Source organism: Anomaloglossus baeobatrachus, chromosome 11 (genome assembly GCF_048569485.1).
Source record: "Anomaloglossus baeobatrachus isolate aAnoBae1 chromosome 11, aAnoBae1.hap1, whole genome shotgun sequence".
In the NCBI taxonomy this organism is placed as follows: domain Eukaryota; kingdom Metazoa; phylum Chordata; class Amphibia; order Anura; family Aromobatidae; genus Anomaloglossus; species Anomaloglossus baeobatrachus.
In genome coordinates, this window is record NC_134363.1 from 25331746 (window position 1) to 25357762 (window position 26017).

At 45.7% G+C, this 26017-nt stretch overlaps 1 pseudogene; it reads right to left on the reverse strand.

The window, feature by feature from the left end:
- The window catches only part of LOC142255739 (formyl peptide receptor 2-like), a 31568-nt pseudogene that overhangs the window by 2773 nt on the left and 2778 nt on the right, over window positions 1-26017 (reverse strand).

Here is a 26017-nt window from a genome sequence, read left to right on the forward strand (position 1 = left end):
CATGTCAGCCAATCACAGACACACACACACAGCTAAGTGGACTTTGAGCCAGAGAAGCAACGGCATGTGTGATAGGATCTGCATGTCACATGTCCCTGCATTATAAAACCGGACATTTTCTTCACGGACGCCATTATCTGCCTTCTGCGTCTTTGGTGTCAGACATCAGTGTCGCAGCTCCGTCCTCCTGAGTCCTATAGCCGATACAGCTGTATGCGCTGCATACACAGCGCTGGACAGCATAGGGAGAGCACTTTATAGCAGTCCTTTTAAGGGCTCAAACCGGCAGGGTCAGAGTTAAGGTGACAGGTCCTGAAAACAGCGTCAGCGTCTGTGCAGCCAAGGTCAGGGATTTCCTCCCTGCATTTCACCATTAGGAGGGAATAGAAAGGCAGGCTTCCATTCCTCTACCCAGAGCACCACAATCCTGCCACTGTACCCTCCTGTCCTCTGCACACTCCAACTCATTATAACTAAGCCATTATACTAGCAAACACTCAGTGTACCTAGTGGCATCCTATACGTGGCTATTGGACTTTGCTTTAGTCCCACTAGTGCCAAGACATTTGCAGAGCGCATCTGCCTGCGTTGCACACTCCAACTAATTATAACTAAGCCATTATACTAGCAAACACTCAGTGTACCTAGTGGCATCCTATACGTGGCTATTGGACTTTGCTATAGTCCCACTAGTGCCAAGACATTTGCAGCACGTCTGCCTGCGTTGCACACTCCAACTAATTATAACTAAGCCATTATACTAGCAAACACTCAGTGTACCTAGTGGCATCCTATACGTGGCTATTTGACTTTGCTATAGTCCCACTAGTGCCAAGACATTTGCAGAGCGCATCTGCCTGCGTTGCACACTCCAACTAATTATAACTAAGCCATTATACTAGCAAACACTCAGTGTACCTAGTGGCATCCTATACGTGGCTATTGGACTTTGCTATAGTCCCACTAGTGCCAAGACATTTGCAGCGCGCATCTCCCTGCGTTGCACACTCCAACTAATTATAACTAAGCCATTATACTAGCAAACACTCAGTGTACCTAGTGGCATCCTATACGTGGCTATTGGACTTTGCTATAGTCCCACTAGTGCCAAGACATTTGCAGTGCGCATCTGCCTGCGTTGCACACTCCAACTAATTATAACTAAGCCATTATACTAGCAAACACTCAGTGTACCTAGTGGCATCCTATACGTGGCTATTGGACTTTGCTATAGTCCCACTAGTGCCAAGACATTTGCAGCACGTCTGCCTGCGTTGCACACTCCAACTAATTATAACTAAGCCATTATACTAGCAAACACTCAGTGTACCTAGTGGCATCCTATACGTGGCTATTGGACTTTGCTATAGTCCCACTAGTGCCAAGACATTTGCAGCACGTCTGCCTGCGTTGCACACTCCAACTAATTATAACTAAGCCATTATACTAGCAAACACTCAGTGTACCTAGTGGCATCCTATACGTGGCTATTGTACTTTGCTATAGTCCCACTAGTGCCAAGACATTTGCAGCGCGCATCTGCCTGCGTTGCACACTCCAACTAATTATAACTAAGCCATTATACTAGCAAACACTCATTGTACCTAGTGGCATCCTCTCTGTGGCTATTGGACTTTGCTTTAGTCCCACTAGTGCCAAGACATTTGCAGAGCGCATCTGCCTGCGTTGCACACTCCAACTAATTATAACTAAGCCATTATACTAGCAAACACTCAGTGTACCTAGTGGCATCCTATACGTGGCTATTGGACTTTGCTATAGTCCCACTAGTGCCAAGACATTTGCAGCGCGCATCTGCCTGCGTTGCACACTCCAACTAATTATAACTAAGCCATTATACTAGCAAACACTCAGTGTACCTAGCGGCATCCTATACGTGGCTATTGGACTTTGCTATAGTCCCACTAGTGCCAAGACATTTGCAGCACGTCTGCCTGCGTTGCACACTCCAACTAATTATAACTAAGCCATTATACTAGCAAACACTCAGTGTACCTAGTGGCATCCTATACGTGGCTATTGGACTTTGCTATAGTCCCACTAGTGCCAAGACATTTGCAGCGCGCATCTCCCTGCGTTGCACACTCCAACTAATTATAACTAAGCCATTATACTAGCAAACACTCAGTGTACCTAGTGGCATCCTATACGTGGCTATTGGACTTTGCTATAGTCCCACTAGTGCCAAGACATTTGCAGCGTGCATCTCCCTGCGTTGCACACTCCAACTAATTATAACTAAGCCATTATACTAGCAAACACTCAGTGTACCTAGTGGCATCCTATACGTGGCTATTGGACTTTGCTATAGTCCCACTAGTGCCAAGACATTTGCAGCGCGCATCTCCCTGCGTTGCACACTCCAATTAATTATAACTAAGCCATTATACTAGCAAACACTCAGTGTACCTAGTGGCATCCTATACGTGGCTATTGGACTTTGCTATAGTCCCACTAGTGCCAAGACATTTGCAGTGCGCATCTGCCTGCGTTGCACACTCCAACTAATTATAACTAAGCCATTATACTAGCAAACACTCAGTGTACCTAGTGGCATCCTATACGTGGCTATTGTACTTTGCTATAGTCCCACTAGTGCCAAGACATTTGCAGCGCGCATCTGCCTGCGTTGCACACTCCAACTAATTATAACTAAGCCATTATACTAGCAAACACTCAGTGTACCTAGTGGCATCCTATACGTGGCTATTGGACTTTGCTATAGTCCCACTAGTGCCAAGACATTTGCAGCGCGCATCTGCCTGCGTTGCACACTCCAACTAATTATAACTAAGCCATTATACTAGCAAACACTCAGTGTACCTAGTGGCATCCTATCTGTGGGTATTGGACTTTGCTTTAGTCCCACTAGTGCCAAGACATTTGCAGCACGTCTGCCTGCGTTGCACACTCCAACTAATTATAACTAAGCCATTATACTAGCAAACACTCAGTGTACCTAGTGGCATCCTATACGTGGCTATTGGACTTTGCTATAGTCCCACTAGTGCCAAGACATTTGCAGCACGTCTGCCTGCGTTGCACACTCCAACTAATTATAACTAAGCCATTATACTAGCAAACACTCAGTGTACCTAGTGGCATCCTATACGTGGCTATTGTACTTTGCTATAGTCCCACTAGTGCCAAGACATTTGCAGCGCGCATCTGCCTGCGTTGCACACTCCAACTAATTATAACTAAGCCATTATACTAGCAAACACTCAGTGTACCTAGTGGCATCCTATCTGTGGCTATTGGACTTTGCTATAGTCCCACTAGTGCCAAGACATTTGCAGCGCGCATCTGCCTGCGTTGCACACTCCAACTAATTATAACTAAGCCATTATACTAGCAAACACTCAGTGTACCTAGTGGCATCCTATCTGTGGCTATTGGACTTTGCTTTAGTCCCACTAGTGCCAAGACATTTGCAGAGCGCATCTGCCTGCGTTGCACACTCCAACTAATTATAACTAAGCCATTATACTAGCAAACACTCAGTGTACCTAGTGGCATCCTATACGTGGCTATTGGACTTTGCTATAGCCCCACTAGTGCCAAGACATTTGCAGCACGTCTGCCTGCGTTGCACACTCCAACTAATTATAACTAAGCCATTATACTAGCAAACACTCAGTGTACCTAGTGGCATCCTATACGTGGCTATTGGACTTTGCTATAGTCCCACTAGTGCCAAGACATTTGCAGCACGTCTGCCTGCGTTGCACACTCCAACTAATTATAACTAAGCCTCTATACTAGCAAACACTCAGTGTACCTAGTGGCATCCTATACGTGGCTATTGGACTTTGCTATAGTCCCACTAGTGCCAAGACATTTGCAGCACGTCTGCCTGCGTTGCACACTCCAACTAATTATAACTAAGCCATTATACTAGCAAACACTCAGTGTACCTAGTGGCATCCTATACGTGGCTATTGGACTTTGCTATGGTCCCACTAGTGCCAAGACATTTGCAGCACGTCTGCCTGCGTTGCACACTCCAACTAATTATAACTAAGCCATTATACTAGCAAACACTCAGTGTACCTAGTGGCATCCTATCTGTGGCTATTGGACTTTGCTTTAGTCCCACTAGTGCCAAGACATTTGCAGAGCGCATCTGCCTGCGTTGCACACTCCAACTAATTATAACTAAGCCATTATACTAGCAAACACTCAGTGTACCTAGTGGCATCCTATACGTGGCTATTGGACTTTGCTATAGTCCCACTAGTGCCAAGACATTTGCAGCGCGCATGTGCCTGCGTTGCACACTCCAACTAATTATAACTAAGCCGTTATACTAGCAAACACTCAGTGTACCTAGTGGCATCCTATCTGTGGCTATTGGACTTTGCTTTAGTCCCACTAGTGCCAAGACATTTGCAGAGCGCATCTGCCTGCGTTGCACACTCCAACTAATTATAACTAAGCCATTATACTAGCAAACACTCAGTGTACCTAGTGGCATCCTATACGTGGCTATTGGACTTTGCTATAGTCCCACTAGTGCCAAGACATTTGCAGCACGTCTGCCTGCGTTGCACACTCCAACTAATTATAACTAAGCCATTATACTAGCAAACACTCAGTGTACCTAGTGGCATCCTATACGTGGCTATTGGACTTTGCTATAGTCCCACTAGTGCCAAGACATTTGCAGCACGTCTGCCTGCGTTGCACACTCCAACTAATTATAACTAAGCCATTATACTAGCAAACACTCAGTGTACCTAGTGGCATCCTATACGTGGCTATTGGACTTTGCTATAGTCCCACTAGTGCCAAGACATTTGCAGCACGTCTGCCTGCGTTGCACACTCCAACTAATTATAACTAAGCCATTATACTAGCAAACACTCAGTGTACCTAGTGGCATCCTATACGTGGCTATTGGACTTTGCTATAGTCCCACTAGTGCCAAGACATTTGCAGCGCGCATCTCCCTGCGTTGCACACTCCAACTAATTATAACTAAGCCATTATACTAGCAAACACTCAGTGTACCTAGTGGCATCCTATACGTGGCTATTGGACTTTGCTATAGTCCCACTAGTGCCAAGACATTTGCAGCACGTCTGCCTGCGTTGCACACTCCAACTAATTATAACTAAGCCATTATACTAGCAAACACTCAGTGTACCTAGTGGCATCCTATACGTGGCTATTGGACTTTGCTATAGTCCCACTAGTGCCAAGACATTTGCAGCGCGCATCTCCCTGCGTTGCACACTCCAACTAATTATAACTAAGCCATTATACTAGCAAACACTCAGTGTACCTAGTGGCATCCTATACGTGGCTATTGGACTTTGCTATAGTCCCACTAGTGCCAAGACATTTGCAGCGCGCATCTCCCTGCGTTGCACACTCCAACTAATTATAACTAAGCCATTATACTAGCAAACACTCAGTGTACCTAGTGGCATCCTATACGTGGCTATTGGACTTTGCTATAGTCCCACTAGTGCCAAGACATTTGCAGCGCGCATCTCCCTGCGTTGCACACTCCAACTAATTATAACTAAGCCATTATACTAGCAAACACTCAGTGTACCTAGTGGCATCCTATACGTGGCTATTGGACTTTGCTATAGTCCCACTAGTGCCAAGACATTTGCAGCGCGCATCTGCCTGCGTTGCACACTCCAACTAATTATAACTAAGCCATTATACTAGCAAACACTCAGTGTACCTAGTGGCATCCTATACGTGGCTATTGGACTTTGCTATAGTCCCACTAGTGCCAAGACATTTGCAGCACGTCTGCCTGCGTTGCACACTCCAACTAATTATAACTAAGCCATTATACTAGCAAACACTCAGTGCACCTAGTGGCATCCTATACGTGGCTATTGGACTTTGCTATCGTCCCACTAGTGCCAAGACATTTGCAGCACGTCTGCCTGCGTTGCACACTCCAACTAATTATAACTAAGCCATTATACTAGCAAACACTCAGTGTACCTAGTGGCATCCTATACGTGGCTATTGGACTTTGCTATAGTCCCACTAGTGCCAAGACATTTGCAGCACGTCTGCCTGCGTTGCACACTCCAACTAATTATAACTAAGTTGCATTGTCAGGGATATTTATTCTTTATTATTCTGCTGTTAATAAAGCTAGACCACCACTGCAATCTTCACCACCTCTCAATTTTTACTACCACATTTTCAGTCCACAATCTTGTCGCAATCAACATGAGTGGCAAAATGACAGATGCTGGTGGAAAGGGGAAGAGGCGTGGTGGAAAAGGCAAAAAAGGTTTTGTCCGTGGGAAAGGTGGCAAAGCTCCATTATCATCTGCTGAAGATAGACCATCTACCAGCAAAAGTAAGATGTCTACTACTTACCGTGGACAATCCGATGTGCTCCCTTTTTTACGGACACGAACAACAGGAAGAAAGGTAGATGATGGGCAAAAAAGGAAAATGCTTGAATGGATCTCAAGTGGTCCAACAAGTGCCCTCTCAGCCACTTCAAGTACCGCATCCAAAAAACACCAGTCCTCTGAGTTGTCATCCCAATCACACTTGATTTCTCCCAGCTCTGAAGTCTCCATCAGCCCTGCACAGTATGGTGGAACTGAGATGGCTGAGTCTGCAGAGCTCTTCAGTCACACTATAGCCTGGGAATCAGAGGTCTGCTCCCAAGCTACAGTGAGTACAGAACAGGAAATGGTCTGCAGTGATGCCCAGAACCTTTGTGACTCTGATTCAGGCCGTGAGGACCAAGTTTCTGAGCATAATGTTGACCCTTTGTCACAAACTGTAACACCTGTGGTTATAGACAATGAGGAACATACTGATGAAGATGAGACGCAGATACCCGATTGGGATGACAACTTAAATATTCGGTCAGGGCAAGAAGAGGCTCGGTCTGAGGGGGAGGGGAGTGCAAACACAACAATTGATGATGACGTTCTAGATCCCACCTACTGTCAACCCCCAGTCAGGCACTCGAGGAGGTCAACAGAGGCGGTGGAGGAGGATGCAACCGACGACGAAGTTACCTTGCGCCTTCCTGGACAGAGTCGGAGCACTGGTAGCACGTCTACAACTGCATCCTCAGCCACCACTCTGCCTATGAGCATTATTCGGGGTGGATCAACAGGTCGCATGGCCTCTAAGCCTTGCCTAGCCTGGTCCTTTTTTGACATCGAAAAAGATCGCCCAACTCATGTGATATGTAACATTTGTCATGATTCTCTTAGTAGAGGTCAAAACCTCAGCAGTTTGACAACTTCTTCCATGAATCGTCACATGAATAAATATCATAAGTCCCGGTGGGAAGCTCACCGTGCTGCAATGCGGCCTAGCGGAGCGATCCATCCACCGCCCGCCCCTTCCAGTGCATCCGCGAGCTCTTCATCTTCTAGGACTGTGGGGACAGCTCTCACACCTGTTTTTCCACGCAAAACTTCCACCACTGTAACCGCAACAGGCAGTTTGCTTGGTAGGTCGTCAGTTGGTTTGGAAGGGGAAACAAGTGAGTGTGTACAGCTCTCTCAGACATCGATAGCACCAACGTTGGATCAAGGCAACATCATGTCTCCGCCTGCACTTTCCTCACAAACCTGCATTTTTCCAGGGACACCCTACTCAACACCGTCTACACACAGCAGCCAGATCTCTGTCCCTCAGATGTGGTCAAATAAAAGGCCACTTCCTCCGACCCATGACAAAGCTAAGAGGTTGACTCTATCCCTCTGTAAGCTGTTGGCTACCGAAATGCTGCCTTTCCGCCTAGTGGACACACAGGATTTTAGAGACCTTATGTCTGTCGCTGTGCCCCAGTACCAGATGCCTAGTCGCCACTACTTCTCTAAGAAAGGTGTGCCCGCGCTACACCAGCATGTCGCACACAACATCACCGCTTCCTTGAGAAACTCTGTGTGTGAACGGGTGCATTTCACCACCGATACTTGGACCAGTAAGCATGGACAGGGACGTTACATGTCACTGACTGGGCACTGGGTAACTATGGTGATAGATGGTGAAGGGTCTGCTGCACAAGTCTTGCCATCCCCACGACTTGTGTGTCAATCCTCTGTCTGTCCAAGTTCCGCCACAGCTTCTGCATCCTCCACCTCATCTGGGTCCTCCACCTCCGCCCCAAGCCTGCCTGGTCAGGCCACCAGCGTTCTCACTGCGCAGAAGGAATCACGCAGCCCTCATTACTATGCTGGCAGCAGAGCGCAACGGCATCAGGCGGTCTTTAGCTTGACATGTCTTGGGAATAAGAGTCACACAGCTGAGGAGTTGTGGTCAGCTCTGCGGTCCGAGTTTAATAAATGGTTGTCTCCACTCAAACTGCAGCCTGGTAAGGCCGTGTGCGACAATGCTGCAAACCTGGGTGCGGCACTTCGCCACGGCAAGGTGACACACGTACCTTGTATGGCTCACGTGTTGAACCTTGTCGTCCAGCAATTTTTAACACACTATCCCGGCCTAGATGGCCTTCTGAACAGGGCACGAAAACTGTCAGCTCACTTCCGCCGTTCAAGCGCCGCAGCAGAGCGACTTGCATCGCTCCAGAAGTCTTTCGGCCTGCCGGTTCATCGCCTGAAATGCGATGTGGCGACACGCTGGAATTCAACTCTCCACATGTTACAGCGACTGTGGCAGCACCGCAGAGCCCTGGTGCAATACGTCATGACGTATAGCCTGGGCCAACGAGATGCAGAGGTGGGGCAGATCACCCTGATGGAGTGGTCTCAGATCAAGGACCTATGCACCCTTCTGCACAGTTTCGACATGGCGACGAATATGTTTAGCTCTGACAATGCCATTATCAGCATGACGATTCCAGTCATTTACATGCTGGAGCACACGCTAAACACTATTCGGAGTCAGGGGGTGGGACAACATGAAGGGGAGGAACTACAGGAGGATTCATATGCGCAAGGGACAACAACATCACCAAGGTCCAGACGTTCATCATCACCAACGCAGCAGGCATGGGACCATGGGGGACAGGGATCGACAAGGGCGCATAGTAGCAGGCGAAATGTTGAGCAAGGTGCAGGAGAACATGAAGAAATGGAGGACGAACTGTCCATGGACATGGAAGACTCAGCGGATGAGGGAGACCTTGGTCAAATTTCAGTTGAAAGAGGTTGGGGGGAGATGTCAGAGGAAGAAAGAACGGGTAGCACCTCTATGCCACAAACACAGCGTGGACTTGGTCCGCATGGCTGCGCAAGACACATGAGTGCCTTTTTGTTGCACTACCTCCAACATGACAGTCGTATTGTCAAAATTAGAAGTGATGATGACTACTGGATTGCCACACTATTAGATCCCCGGTACAAGTCCAAATTTTGTGACATAATTCCAGCCATAGAAAGGGACGCACGTATGCAGGAGTATCAGCAGAAGCTGTTACTCGATCTTAGCTCGGCTTTTCCACCAAACAACCGTGCAGGTGCAGGGAGGGAATCTCCCAGTTGTAACTTGACAAACATGGGACGGTCTCGTCATCTTCAACAGTCTACCCGTACCAGTAGGACCGTATCTGGTGCCGGTAACAGCAATTTTATGGAATCTTTTCATAATTTTTTTAGACCCTCTTTTGCAAGGCCACCAGAGACAACAAGTCTGACACATAGTCAACGGCTGGAGAGGATGATACAGGAGTATGTCCAAATGAACATCGATGCCATGACTGTGCAACTGGAGCCTTGCTCCTTTTGGGCTTCAAACCTAGAAAAATGGCCAGAGCTCGCAACTTACGCCTTGGAGATTTTGTCGTGTCCAGCTGCCAGCGTTGTCTCTGAACGTGTCTTCAGTGCTGCTGGGTGTGTGCTGACAGATAAGCGCACGCGTCTGTCCAGTGACAATGTGGACAGACTGACGTTCATCAAAATGAACAAGTCATGGATCCAGAAGGAATTTACTACCTCTGTGTCATCCTGGGGAGAGTAAATGCTTGTTGATTTGGAATGTGCTTGATGCAAATCAAAACATCCTGTTTGCAACTAGGGCACAAGTGCTGCCACTGATGGGGTGGGTGTGTGGGGCCCAATTTTTGGAAAAAAAGGGAGACTCCGCTTGGAGTAACCCTTGCTTACATTGTTTTTAAAAGAAGCCAAGATGAACAAGTCATGGGTCAGCAAAGACTTTATCTACCTACCCCGGTGTCATCCTGGGGACGGATAAGAATGGCGTATTTTTGAATGTGCTTGATGCAAATCAAAACATCCTGTTTGCAACTAGGGCCCAAGTGCTGCCACTGATGGGGTGGGTGTGTGGGGCCCAATTTTTGGAAAAAAAGGGAGACTCCGCTTGGAGTAACCCTTGCTTGCTGTGTTTTTAAAAGAAGCCAAGATGAACAGAGCTGGGATCAGGAAAGACTTTGCTACCTACCCCGGTGTCATCCTGGGGACGGATAAGAATGGCGTATTTTGGAATGTGCTTGATGCAAATGTAGCTGTGAAGTGTACAACTAGGGCACAAGTGCTGCCACTGAATGGGTGGGTGTGTGTGGGGCACAATTTTTGGAAAAAAAGGGAGACTCAGCTTGGAGTAACCCTTGCTTGCTGTGTTTTTAAAAGAAGCCAAGATGAACAGAGCTGGGATCAGGAAAGACTTTGCTACCTACCCCGGTGTCATCCTGGGGACGGATAAGAATGGCGTATTTTTGAATGTGCTTGATGCAAATCAAAACATCCTGTTTGCAACTAGGGCCCAAGTGCTGCCACTGATGGTGTGGGTGTGTGGGGCCCAATTTTTGGAAAAAAAGGGAGACTCCGCTTGGAGTAACCCTTGCTTGCTGTGTTTTTAAAAGAAGCCAAGATGAACAGAGCTGGGATCAGGAAAGACTTTGCTACCTACCCCGGTGTCATCCTGGGGACGGATAAGAATGGCGTATTTTGGAATGTGCTTGATGCAAATGTAGCTGTGAAGTGTACAACTAGGGCACAAGTGCTGCCACTGAATGGGTGGGTGTGTGTGGGGCACAATTTTTGGAAAAAAAGGGAGACTCCGCTTGGGGTAACCCTTGCTTGCTGTGTTTTTAAAAGAAGCCAAGATGAACAGAGCTGGGATCAGGAAAGACTTTGCTACCTACCCCGGTGTCATCCTGGGGACGGATAAGAATGGCGTATTTTTGAATGTGCTTGATGCAAATCAAAACATCCTGTTTGCAACTAGGGCCCAAGTGCTGCCACTGATGGGGTGGGTGTGTGGGGCCAAATTTTTGGAAAAAAAGGGAGACTCCGCTTGGAGTAACCCTTGCTTACATTGTTTTTAAAAGAAGCCAAGATGAACAAGTCATGGGTCAGCAAAGACTTTATCTACCTACCCCGGTGTCATCCTGGGGACGGATAAGAATGGCGTATTTTGGAATGTGCTTGATGCAAATCTAGCTGTGAAGTGTACAACTAGGGCACAAGTGCTGCCACTGAAGGGGTGGGTGTGTGTGGGGCACAATTTTTGGAAAAAAAGGGAGACTCCGCTTGGAGTAACCCTTGCTTACATTGTTTTTAAAAGAAGCCAAGATGAACAAGTCATGGGTCAGCAAAGACTTTATCTACCTACCCCGGTGTCATCCTGGGGACGGATAAGAATGGCGTATTTTGGAATGTGCTTGATGCAAATGTAGCTGTGAAGTGTACAACTAGGGCACAAGTGCTGCCACTGAATGGGTGGGTGTGTGGGGCCCAATTTTTGGAAAAAAAGGGAGACTCCGCTTGGAGTAACCCTTGCTTGCTGTGTTTTTAAAAGAAGCCAAGATGAACAGAGCTGGGATCAGGAAAGACTTTGCTACCTACCCCGGTGTCATCCTGGGGACGGATAAGAATGGCGTATTTTTGAATGTGCTTGATGCAAATCAAAACATCCTGTTTGCAACTAGGGCCCAAGTGCTGCCACTGATGGGGTGGGTGTGTGGGGCCCAATTTTTGGAAAAAAAGGGAGACTCTGCTTGGAGTAACCCTTGCTTGCTTTGTTTTTTTAAAAGAAGCCAAGATGAACAGAGCTGGGATCAGGAAAGACTTTGCTACCTACCCCGGTGTCATCCTGGGGACGGATAAGAATGGCGTATTTTTGAATGTGCTTGATGCAAATCAAAACATCCTGTTTGCAACTAGGGCCCAAGTGCTGCCACTGAATGGGTGGGTGTGTGGGGCCCAATTTTTGGAAAAAAAGGGAGACTCCGCTTGGAGTAACCCTTGCTTGCTGTGTTTTTAAAAGAAGCCAAGATGAACAGAGCTGGGATCAGGAAAGACTTTGCTACCTACCCCGGTGTCATCCTGGGGACGGATAAGAATGGCGTATTTTTGAATGTGCTTGATGCAAATCAAAACATCCTGTTTGCAACTAGGGCCCAAGTGCTGCCACTGATGGGGTGGGTGTGTGGGGCCCAATTTCTGGAAAAAAAGGGAGACTCCGCTTGGAGTAACCCTTGCTTGCTGTGTTTTTAAAAGAAGCCAAGATGAACAGAGCTGGGATCAGGAAAGACTTTGCTACCTACCCCGGTGTCATCCTGGGGACGGATAAGAATGGCGTATTTTGGAATGTGCTTGATGCAAATGTAGCTGTGAAGTGTACAACTAGGGCACAAGTGCTGCCACTGAATGGGTGGGTGTGTGTGGGGCCCAATTTTTGGAAAAAAAGGGAGACTCCGCTTGGAGTAACCCTTGCTTGCTGTGTTTTTAAAAGAAGCCAAGATGAACAGAGCTGGGATCAGGAAAGACTTTGCTACCTACCCCGGTGTCATCCTGGGGACGGATAAGAATGGCGTATTTTTGAATGTGCTTGATGCAAATCAAAACATCCTGTTTGCAACTAGGGCCCAAGTGCTGCCACTGATGGGGTGGGTGTGTGGGGCCCAATTTTTGGAAAAAAAGGGAGACTCCGCTTGGAGTAACCCTTGCTTGCTGTGTTTTTAAAAGAAGCCAAGATGAACAGAGCTGGGATCAGGAAAGACTTTGCTACCTACCCCGGTGTCATGCTGGGGACGGTTAATTATGGCGTATTTTTGAATGTGCTTGATGCAAATCTAGCTGTGAAGTGTACAACTAGGGCACAAGTGCTGCCACTGAATGGGTGGGTGTGTGTGGGGCCCAATTTTTGGAAAAAAAGGGAGACTCCGCTTGGAGTAACCCTTGCTTGCTGTGTTTTTAAAAGAAGCCAAGATGAACAGAGCTGGGATCAGGAAAGACTTTGCTACCTACCCCGGTGTCATCCTGGGGACGGATAAGAATGGCGTATTTTTGAATGTGCTTGCTGCAAATCTAGCTGTGAATTGTACAACTGGGGCCCAACTGCTGCCACTGAATGGGTGGGTGGGTGTGGGGCCCAATTTTTGGAAAAAAAGGGAGACTATGCTTGGAGTCACCTTGCGGTGTTTTACATGATTTTAGAATGGCGTGCCATGCCTATATCTGTGTGTCCTCCTCTTTTTCCTTGTCCAGCTGTTTTGTTTTCGCATGAGTATATGTCCTTGTCACTTTCCAATGTGTTTGAGTTGTTTGTCACCTTTTGGACACCTTTGAGGGTGTTTTCTAGGTGTTTTACTGTGTTTGTGATTGCCTGCCATTGTTTCCTATTGGCTCGAGTTCGGTTCGTCGAACGTTCGACGAGCCGAACTCGAACGGGAGGTCCGTTCGGCGAACCGACCTCGAGCCGAACCGGGACCGGTTCGCTCATCTCTAGCCGGGATCTCCGCAAGTAAATCCGCATGAATAATTGACATGCAGTTAGGTGCAGCTGAGGGATCTCCGCAGGAGATTCCGCAGCCGCACTTTCCGCAGCGTGGACAAAGACACTCCCCATGTCCCATAGGGTAACATGGGGAGTGCCTGTACATACTAGAACCTGCGGATTTATCTGGAAAATCCAGATAAATCCGCAGGTTTTCCGTGGCAAACTCCGCAGCAAAATGCTCCCGTGAGCACATGGCCTAAGAAGCCAAATGTAGGGCACAGAAAATACCTGGGGGTTCCCGCCAAAACAGCAAAAATATATTTTACAGTCCAGCACCTTTGTTTTGGCATAGCTATTAGCTTCCTAGGCTATTTACAGAAGAAATATAGAGGTGGATGAGAGAGAGGTGTAGGGCTGGTGGTCCCAAACTCCTGCTAGTACAGACAAAATACAACTTGGAGGCCTATGTAGTGGTCTCACCATTAAAAATCCTTCTAGGGACACAGCGGTACAGTAGCATCAATTGCTCTCCTCTTCATTTGGCGTTAAAAGAGCAGTGAGGTATAGTCCATGCAACACAGGCTGTGAGCCAGCATTTTAATTTAAAAAAGTGAGCACACAGTGACTGTCCCTTCTGAAGCAGCACATCCAGGAAATAATTCTGCCACAGAAATTTCAGTGCATCCAGGATGATCCATGCAGTGCATACATGATGTCTACCACTAGGTTTGCACCCTAATCGCGCATGGCCTTCTCTAGCTCCAGGTAGGGATGATTGAATACAAAAATATCCGACTTCGTGAATATCCGACGAATAGGTCACCGCTATTCGACTATTCGCAAATATTCGACACGCAATGTAAGTCTATGGGAAACCAGAATAATTTCAAGTTGGACCTAACGGCGAGCTGTGGTCACTAAGGAAAAGGCCAAAATGGATGTGAAAAGGCAGAATCTCTCTCTCTCTCTCTCTCTCTCTCTCCCTCCCTCTCCATTTCTCCTACATGATGCTGGAAGCCGGAGCAGCGGGGACTATAAATGTATCATTCCCACAAGCTACGGCAATGTGTATATTGATGACGCTGTGCAGTCAAGCCAATCACAGTAACACCACAACAAAGATGGCTGCATCATTACTGTGAGAGCAAGCAACATCAGATGTGTTCATTGGCTGGAAAACAGATGCCAGGAAGTCAGAAATGAAACTGAAAGTATCGGAGCAGATGTTATTTTATTCGTCAGATACCAAATGGCGCAAATAGCCTGTTATCCGTCGTTTACCGAATAGTGGCGAATACATTCGCTCATCCCTAGCTCCAGGTTCTGTGGAGCCAGACATTTATCAAAGTCAGTCAACAAAGTACCGAGAGATGTCCATCCAACACACAGGCCTGTGGTACGTCATTATAAATAGAAAAAGGAAGACATGCTACAGTGATTGGATTAGGCCTCTTGGTCACAGAATCCTAGCAGTACCCACAAGGAATAGGTTTCACACCCATTTTGGAGTCTGGACATTAAAAATACTTTCAGGGACATAGTGGTACAATATTATCAATTGCCCCCTTCTACATGCTACAGTAACCGGTCTACAGCTTTTGGTTATAGAATCAAAGCACTACCCACAAGACCTAATTTACACACTCATTTTGTATCCTCGACATTAAAACATCCTTACAGGGACACAGCGGTACAATAGCAACCACCAGCCAAGGTAAAGCGGACAACTGTGGTCTGGTATTATCAGACTAGGGAGATCCATGGTTATTGGACCATACCAAGCCTAAAAATAGCAGGCTGCAGCTGCCAAAAAGTGGCACATCTATTAGATGTGCCAATCCTGATGTTTCACCTCCAGCTCAACCGTTGCCCTGGTGCAGTTGCAAACAGGGTAATATATGGGGTTGATACCAGGCATTAGTGATGTCACGGCATCTATCAGATACCCGACATCACTAACTCAGTCAGCATTAAATAATATAGAACAAAAAAAAATATTTTTAAAAATACTCCCCAAAACATTCCCTCTTTCACCAATTTATTGAAAAGAAAAACATTTCCGGGTCTGGCATAATCAAATAAGTGAGTATGACGATCCATACCATACTCACTGTCTAATTCAGTGAAGAAAAAAATGTTCCCCATTGGCTGGGGGAGCAGTGCAGTGACCTGAGCTAACATTATTGGGTCAGGCCAGGTCACTGCAGGGCATAACGAGCGCTGATGTCATGAATAGAGATGAGCCACCCCCCTAGTGTTCAAGTTCGGTTCAGTTCATCGAACGGGGGCTCTGTTCAATGAACGTTCGACAAACTCCTTCGAACCCCATTAAAAACAATGGCAGTTAAACAAAAACACATACAAACACATTATACATATACACATACAGTTAATAAACATTGCCATTATACTTACAGGTCCCCGTGACGCGTCCTGCACGCTGTCTCCCGCTGATTTTTCTTCCGATCATCGCTGCGCTCTCCCGGTAACCAGCACTGTTTATAGGACCTTCCGTGACGTGTGACCAGTCACGTGTCTATTATCTCATTGGCTACAGACTGGTCACATGGCTAGATGTCATCCTAGGTCCTGTCAGTGCATCGCTCCGGTAAGTGGTGCTCGTTTGAGCAGCTCCGTGTACCGGTGAGATGCTCTGGCACATGGTCGACTCCCTGTCCATGCATGTCAGCGCTCTTTACAGAGTCAGCCCACATGCAAGGACTGGATGCCACAGCCGGTGAATAACGGAGATCACCGTTGCTATAGTAACCCACCTGTCAGCGGTGACATCACCGCTTACAGCAAGCGGCCTCTGCTCACTCACAGAGTGATTAGATTGCATTGGAGCAGCTGTGTCTTCGTCCCATGCAGTGCTGTCTGATAAAGCAGAGCTGCATGGGATGAAAGAGAAAGAAAACAGAAGACCAGGATCGTGGAGGGTTGAGAGGAAGTAATAAACATGGAGTCTCTAATGTGTCTGTGTATTTATTTCTATTAACCCCTTCACGACCTTTGACGGATCTATTCGTCATGGATCGTATGAGGTTAATCTCCGCCCCCTGCCGAGGGCAGTATGCAGCGATCGGCACACATATCAGCTGTTTTCAACAGCTGATATGTGTGCCTGCATGTTAGGAGTGGAATCGCATTCGTAACATTAACCCCTTACATCTCGCTGCCAAAGTCTGGCAGCGAGATGTAAATACACGCGGTCAGGATTTTCACTTACCGCCGCCCTCACCGGAAGTCACGTGAGTGATCACGTGATTTCCGGTGGTTGCCATGGTAGCTCTGGGTCATGTGATGATGCCTGCAGCTATGACAAGTCACTTTCGTTTTCACACGGCCCGGAGGACAGTGAAGCAGGAAGTGACCGTATCTGCTGTTTACAGCTGTATAGCTGTGATCAGCAGATAGATCAGAGCGATCAGATTGTTGATCGCTATAGCCCCCTAGGGGGACTAGTAAAATAAAAAAAAAAGTTTTAAAAAATAAAAAAAACAAAAAAACCCCTAAAAGTTCAAATCACCCCCCTTTCACCCCATTGAAAATGAAAAGGGTTAAAAAAAATAAATATACACATATTTGGTATCGCCGCGTTCAGAAATGCCCGATCTATCAAAACATAAAATCAATTAATCTGATTGATAAACTGTGTAGTGGCAAAAAAATTCCAAACGCCAAATTACATTTTTTGGTCGCCACAAGTTTTACGCAAAATGCAATAACAGTCGATCAAAACGTAGCATCTGCGCAAAAATGGTACCATTAGAAACATCAGCTTGAGATGCAAAAAATAAGCTGTTAGTGAGCCATAGATCACAAAAAATGAGAACGCTGCGGGTTTTGGAATATGGCGCAAAACGTACGCCACTTTTATTGGACAAACTTGTGAATGTATTTTAACCCCTTAAGTACAAGTAAACCTATACATATTTGGTGTTTACAAACTCGCACCGACCTGAGACATCACACCCACCCATCAGTTTTACTATATAGTGAACACGGTGAATAAAACATCCCAAAAACTATTGTGCCATTACACTTTTTTGCAGTTTCTCCACACTTGGAATTTTTTTGCTGTTTTCCAGTACACCATATGGTAAAACTTATGGTTTCATTTAAAAGTACAACTCCTCCAGCAAAAAACAAGCCCTCATATGGCAAGAGTGATTGAAAAATATAAAAGTTACGGCTCTCGGAAAAAGAGGAGCAAAAAACAAAAATGCAAAAACGGAAAGTGCCCGGGGGCTAAAGGGGTTAAAGTATTTTTTCTCTGTGTGGTGTCTTTTTTTAACCCTTTATTGGATATTCTTAATGGCCGGGTCAAACTTGCCTGACATTAAGAATCTCTGGCTTAATACTAGCTAGTAAAACAAAGCTGGTATTAACCCATTATTACCCAGCGAGCCACCTGGCTTCAGGGCAGCTGGAAGGGTTGGATACAGCGCCAGATGGTGGCGCTTTTATGAAAGCGCCATTTTTTGTGTTGGCTGCGGACTGCAATTCACAGCAGAGGGGCCCAGAAAGCTCGGGCCAACCTGTGCTGCGGATTCCAATCCCCAGCTGCCTAGTTGTACCTGGCTGGACACAAAAATGGGGTGAAGCCCATGTCGTTTTTTTTTTAAATTATTTCATGAAATTCATGAAATAATTAAAAAAGGGCTTCCCTATATTTTTAGTTTCCAGCCGGGTACAAATAGGCAGCTGGGGGTTAGGGGCAGCCGTACCTGCCTAACATACAAAAATATGGCAAAGTCCACGTCATTTTTTTGGTGGGCAAAAGACTAATGCATACAGTCCTTGATGGAGTATGCTGAGCCTTGTAGTTCTTCAGATCCTGTCTGCTCTCCTGCATACACTAGTGAATGGAGCATGCTGAGCCTTGTAGTTCTGCAGCTGCTGTCTGCTCTCCTGCATACACTAGTGAGCAGAGCATGATGAGCCATGTAGTTCTGCTCCTCCTGTCTCTCCCTCCAACATAAAGTCCTGGACTGAGGATGCTGAGTCTTACAGTTCTGCAGCTGCTGTCTGCTCTCCTCCATACAGACAGACAGCAGACAGCAGCTTCAGAACTACAAGGCTCAGCATACTCCATCCAGGACTGTATTCAGGAGTTTTTTGCACCCCAAAATATTACGTGGGCTTCGCCATGTTTTTGTATGCTAGCCCGGTACAGCAGGCAGCTACAGGCTGCCCCCAACCCCCAGCTGCCTATTTTTACCCGGCTGTGAACCAAAAATTTCATGAAATAATTAAAAAAAAATGACGTGGGCTTAGCTCAATTTTTGTGTCCAGCCAGGTATAACTAGGCCACTGGGGATTGGAATCCGCAGCACAGGGTGCCCAAGCTTTCTGGGCACCCCTGCTGTGAATTGCAGTCCGCAGCCGCCCCAGTAAATGGCGCTGTCATGGAAGCACCATCTTCTGGCGCTATATCCAACCCCTCCAGCTGCCCTGGTGACGGGTGGCTTGCTGGGTAATAATGGGGTTAGGGCTAGCTGTATATTATCAACTGGCCCTAAGCTCGAAATTCATGGTGGCACGCCAATATTAGACATGGCCACCACGATTTTCTAGTACCGATAAAAAGAACCACAACACACAGAAAAATATTTTTATTGTAAATAAAACACAACACAATTAGTGACTGCATCTTTATTGAAATAAATAACCCCCCCCCGCAGTAATCCTGGGTCAAGGGTTCTGCGCCGTCCAATCCGGATCCAATATCGTCTGATCGGTTTGCTGGAAGGCAAAGCGATCAGATGACGTGTCAGGTTCAAGGGCTTGAATCACATGACACAGCAGCTGATTGTATAAATGGCTTTTATACAACCAGCTGATGCATCAGTGCAAAAAAAAAACAAAAAACAAACTACACATTTCTGTGAAGACTCCTGTCTCCTGATAGTTTAGCCGGTTGAGTGGTAAAAAGCCGGCCTCACCGCTTGACTTATAGTGTCAGCTGATTCTGTCAGGTGACTGCATCAGCTGCTCATTGCCAGGTCTGAGAGAGAGAAAAGAGAGAGAAAATAGAGAGAAAAGAAAGAGAAAAGAGAGGGAAAAGAGAAGAGAGAGAGGGAGAGAGAGGAGAGAGAAGAGAGAGGGAGAGAGAGTGAATAGAGAGAGAGAAGAGAGAGAGAAGAAAGAGAAAGAGAGGAGAGAGAAGAGAGAGAAGAGGAGAGAAGAGAGAGAGAAGAGAGAGGAAAGGGAGAGAAGAGAGAGGAGAGAGAGGAGAGAGATGAGAGAGTGGAGAGAGCAATGCAGCCTCATTCCGTGAACTGCTCCGATTTTAAAGGTGTGTCCCATGGCTCACAGCTGATTTCCGGCTCCTCCCCTCAGTGCATAATTAAATTAAATTATAATTATAAATAAATAATAATTATAATTTAAAATTAAAAATAAATTAAATTCTTTACCGGGACGGCCGGGACTCGAACTCGTGAACTAATTCTCCTTAGGAAAAAGCTCTAACTGTCTCTAATGAAAAGCATAGGAAGATTTGGTAATCTTGACCTCTATTTTGCACTTGAGAATCCAGAAGTGGATTATTCAGCTACAAAGAGGAGAGAGAGAGGGAACAAGAGAGAAAAAGAAAGAAAAAGAGAGAGCGAAAAAGAGAGAGAGAAAAAGAGAAAGAAAGAGAGAAAATAAGGGAGGGAGAGGGAGAAAGAGAGAAAAAGAGAGAGAAAGAGAGAGAAAGAGAGAAAAAGAGAAAGAGAGAAAAAGAGAGAAAAAGAGAGAGAGAAAGAGAGAGAAAGAGAGAAAAAGAGAGAAAAAGAGGGTAAAAGAGAGGAAAAGAGAGAGAGTGAAAAAGAGAGAATAAGAGAGAGAGAAAAAGAGAGAGAGAGAAAAAGAGTGAGAGAGAGAAAAAAGAGAGAGAAAGAGAAAAAGAGAGAAAAAGAAAGAAAAAGAGAGAGAAAGAGAGAAAAAGAGAGAAAAAGAGAGAAAAGAAAGAAAAAGAGAGAAAGAGAGAGAAATAGAGAAAAAGAGAGAAAAAGGGTGAGAGAGAAAAAGAGAGAGAGAGAGAGGGGGGGAGAAAGAGAGAAAAAGAGAGAAAGAAAGAGAGAAAAAGAGAGAAAAATAAAGAGAAAGAGAGAAAAAGAGAGAAAAGAAAGAAAAAGAGAGAAAGAGAGAGAAATAGAGAAAAAGAGAGAAAAAGGGTGAGAGAGAAAAAGAGAGAGAGAGGGGGAGAAAGAGATAAAAAGAGAGAAAAAGAGGGAAAAAGAGAGAGAGAGAGAGAAAGAGAGAGAAAAAGAGAGAGAGATAAAAAGAGAGAGAGAGGGAGAAAGAGAATGAAAGAGAGAAAAAGAGAGAGAGAAAGAGAGATAAAGAGGAAGAAAGAGAAAAAAAGAGAGAAAAAAAGAGAAAAAGAGAGAAAGAGAGAGAAAGAGAGAAAAAGAGAGAAAAAAAGAGAACAAGAGAGAGAGAAAAAGAGAGAAAAAGAGAGAAAAAGAGACAGAAAGGGAAAAAGAGAGAGGGAGATAAGAGAGAGAAGAGAGAGAAGAGAGAGGAGAGAGAAGAGGGAGAGAAGAGAGAGAGGAGAGAGAGAAAAGAGAGAGAGAAGAGAGAGGAGAGAGCAATGCAGTTCCATTCTGTGAACTGCTCCGATTTTAGAGGTGTGTCCCACGGGTCACAGCTGATGTCCAGCTCCTCCCCTCAGTGCATAATTAAATTAAATAAAATTATAATTATAAATAAATAATAAATATAATTTAAAATTAAAAATAAATTAAATTAAATTCTGTACCAGGAGGGCAGGGACTTGAACGCATGAAGTCATGCTCCTTAGGCAGTAGCTCTAACCATTGACCCACTGCCTCTAATGAGAAGCATATGAAGATTTGGTTATCTTGACCTCTGCATTGCAGAGTGAAGTCTCCGGTGACAGCGCGGCTCACTTCAAGTGCTGCGTGGAGAGGACATGGAGCGCTCGTGTTCTACGGTGCTTCTTGTCATCTTCATGTAGCAGAGCTGACAGTGTAATGTGGATTACTTTGGACCTGGATTGTTGTTTGGGGATTAATAAAGAGGTAAATGAGGGTTTTTTTGTCTTTTACTCCAAATAAAGAATTTTTTGTTGTGTGTGTTTATTTACTTTCACTTACAGGTCAATCATGGAAGGTATCTCGGGGAGATGCCTGTCATGATTAACAGTAGAAAAGTGGTTTTCAGCTCACCTGTCATCCGATGCCATGGGAATCCTCGGGGTGCACAGAGTCCTCCGGCCAGTCCACGTCGGTGAAGCAATAGAAGTGAGGAAGGATGTGGACTCGGCACAATATCCTTAAAAATCACTTGAATCCTTTATTGAAAAATGTCATTAAAAATCAGCCAACAAACGCATTGCACCAAGCGTGATCCTGTATTACGCTTGGTGCAATGCGTTTGTTGGCTGATTTTTAATGACATTTTTCAATAAAGGATTCAAGTGATTTTTAAGGATATTGTGCTGAGTCCACATCCTTCCTCACTTCTATTGCTGTCATGATTAACCCCGTTATTACCCCGATTTCCACTGCACCAGGGCAATTCAGGATGAACTGGGTAGATTCCCGGGACTGCCGCATCTATTGGATGCGGCAATTCCGGGCGGCTGCTGGGTGATATTGTTAGGGTGGTGGGCTCCCCATAATGTGGTGCTCTCCATCCTGACAATACCAGCCTCCAGCCATGTGGCTTTATCCTGGCTGGTATCAAATTTGGGGGAGACCGCAGTTTTTGTTTTTTTTTTAATTATTTATTTATTTTACTGCACGATATAGACCCGCCCGCCGGCGGCTGTGATTGGTTGCAGTGAGACAGCTGTCTGTTATCATGGGGACGTGTCTGACTGCAACCAATCATGGAGCGCCGGTGGGCGGGGAAACCAGGGAATACCTGATTGAATAATGAAGCGGCAGACATTTTCAAACGAGGAAAAGCCGACGGAGATTTGTGACAGCTGTGCAGTGAGGCACCCGTGATCGGTGAGTAGGAAAGAGAGGGGGATTGTGCTGGGGACGCAGGATGCATTCAGATACGCAACGTGCACACATACTTACTGTGAAAATCCACGCTTTTGGTGATCGAAACGTTCTCAAACGGTAACTCGAACTGCCGAGCTTTAAGCAAATTGTTCGAGTTCGTCGAACGACTCGAACACCCCCCAAAATCACTCAAACTCGTTCAACTTGAAGATCGCTCAACTCTAGTCATGAACTCGTGAGGTCATCGCTTGTCACTGAGTTCCATGGCCGCCTCATTCTCACGTGAACTGCCCCGTGAGCCCATGACATCACCACTAGTCACAGTCTCGGTCGTCCGCGAGACTTGATGTGAGAACACTGCATCATGGAAGTCAGTGACGAGCGCTGACGTCCAGCAGGGATGTCACAAGCTCAGCGGAGATCATAACAGCAGGTATTGAGCTAACCTCTTAATGTCGGCGATCGTGCGACATAAACTGCAGGGGCACTGATACAATAGAACCTCACGGAAGTTCTTCCATGTGGTATCACAGGATCCCAGATACCATAGTCAGAAATGCATGCAGGATTCTCTCCCCATTCAGTTTCATCACTTTCCCATCCATTTCAGCCTTTTCCTTAGGCTTCAGACTTCTCTATTTGGTCCAGCAGAAAATTATTTGCATTTCCCATTGATTTGCATTGTACTTGCTTTTCGAAACAAATACATGAATGTTATAAAGTACGCGTTATGAGTATAGTGAATACGAATATTACAGTACGCGCTGATCTCTAGTTATCCTGAGTTTCCATCATTTTGGTAGGAATAATGGCGCTGCAGGTGGAGCTGATTTATCCCTATGAATATTGATGTAATTGGGGCGGAGGCTCGGATATATTTGTGAATGGATTTTGCACTAATATCTCAGAGAAATGAAGAATTAGGAATATATACTTACTGGTCATAGTATTTCCGAGTTAGATTATATGAGGTCAGATTATCATCATCAGGGTCCATTCTGAGGATTCACCTACAAGAATCATAAATAATAATAATAATAATAATAATAATAATAATAATTATTATTATTATTATTATTATTATTATAAAATGCAACATGTAATATAATCATCATGTCAATGAAACAGAAGTTGAGTCATTTTATTAAAGATTCGCTGCAGCGTTTCTGCAATTCTTTTTATTTTATTTTCCCCAGAGCATATTACATTACTTACCAGTCAAACCAGTCTCCATCTTTTGCTGTTTCCAACTTTCCTTGTCTTGTTCTGAGTCTCATAGACTAACACTGAAAAAGTGACCACCTCTCCGCTCCAGAAGACGCTGAGTGATCCGGCAGGACAGAACTGCGGTCACATGATGGTGGAGGAGACTGGAGCAGCGCTGGAAACGGCAGAGGATGACGACTGGTAAGAACTGCAATACATTAATCACATTTATCTCCACCTTATACAGTATTATGGGGGAAATTATAAAGCTGGCTGGAGTAAGATGAGTGGCACGCTGTATAGTTCTTGGTGACAGCATCCAGAAATATTACTACTGTCAAAGTACGCAAAATGTATAGAATTTTAACATTTTATTATTTTATGTGGCAGAGCAGGGACAATTTGCCGCAAATCTACCTATATCTTGAGCCATGAACATGTCTAATAAAAAAGATAGATCCCACCACTGATGAAGAAGACGTCATTATTATCTGCTGTGCAATGACTTACTAGTTATATCATTATCACTCATATCTCCCAAACCCATCAGCTCAATATCTACCTGGAGGCGCCCGAAAGGGAATCTGTCGGCACAATCCTCTCCACACACTGATTATAGGGTCGTGTTCCTCTCTGAAAATAATGAAAAGATACAACATAACATATAAACTGTAAGAAAATAAATCCAATAAGGAACACAATCTAATACAGTGCTGGCCAAAAGTATTGGCACCCCTGCAATTCTGTCAGATAATACTCAGTTTCTTCCTGAAAATGATTGCAATCACACATTCTTTGGTATTATTAACTTAATTTATTTTGCATGCAATGAAAAAACACAAAAGAGAATGAAACAAAAATCAAATCATTGATCATTTTACACAAAACTCCAAAAATGGGCCAGACAAAAGTATTGGCACCATTAGGGGCACTTTGCACACTACGACATCGCAGCTGCGATGTCGGTGGGGTCAAATTGAAAGTGACGCACATCCAGAATCGCATGCGACATCGTAGTGTGTAAAGCCTAGATGATACGATTAGCGAGCGCAAAAGCGTCGTAATCGTATCATCGGTGTAACGTCAGCGTAATACATAATTACGCTGACGCGACGGTCCGATGTTGTTCCTCACTCCTGCGGCAGCACACATCACTGTGTGTGAAGTCGCAGGAGCGAGGAACATCTCCTACCGGTGTCACCGCGGCTCCCATAGGATATGCGGAAGGAAGGAGGTGGGCGGGATGTTTACATCCCGCTCATCTCCGCCCCTCCACTCCTATTGGCCGCCTGCCATGTGACGTCGCAGTGACGCTGCACGACCCGCCCCCTTAATAAGGAGGCGGGTCGCTGGCCAGAGCAACGTCGCAGAGCGGGGGAGTCCATGTGAAGCTGCCGTAGCGATAATGTTCGCTACAGCAGCTATCACAAGGATATTGCAGCTGCGACGGGGGCGGGGACTATCTCGCTCGGCATCGCAGCATCGGCTTGCGATGTCGCAGCGTGCAAAGTACCCCTTAGCCTAATACTTGGTTGCACAACCTTTAGCCACAATAAGTGCAAACAACCGCTTCCGGTAACCATCAATGAGTTTCTTACAATGCTCTTCTGATATTTTAGACCATTCTTCTTTGGAAAACTGCTCCAGGTCCCTAAGATGTGAAGGTTGCCTTCTACAAACTGCCATTTTGAGATCTCTCCACAGGTGTTCTATGGGGTTTAGGTCTGGACTCATTGCTGGCCACTTTAGTAGTCTCCTATGCTTCCTATCAAACCATTTTCTAGTGCTTTTTGAAGTGTGTTTTGTGTCATTGTCCTGCTGGAAGACCAATGACCTCTGAGGGAGACCCAGGTTTCTCACACTGGGCCCTACATTATGCTGCAGAATTTGTTGGTAGTCTTCAGACTTCATAATGCCATGCACAACAGTCAAGCAGTCCAGTGCCAGAGGCAGCAAAGCAACCCCAAAACATCAGGGAACCTCATCCATGTTTGACTGTAGGGACCGTGTTCTTTTCTTTGAATGCCTCTTTTTTCCTGTAAACTCTATGTTGATGGCTTTTCCCAAAAAGCTCTACTTTTGTCTCATCTGACCAGAGAACATTCTTCCAAAACATTTTAGGCTTTCTCAGGTAAGTTTTGGCAAACTCCAGCCTGGATTTT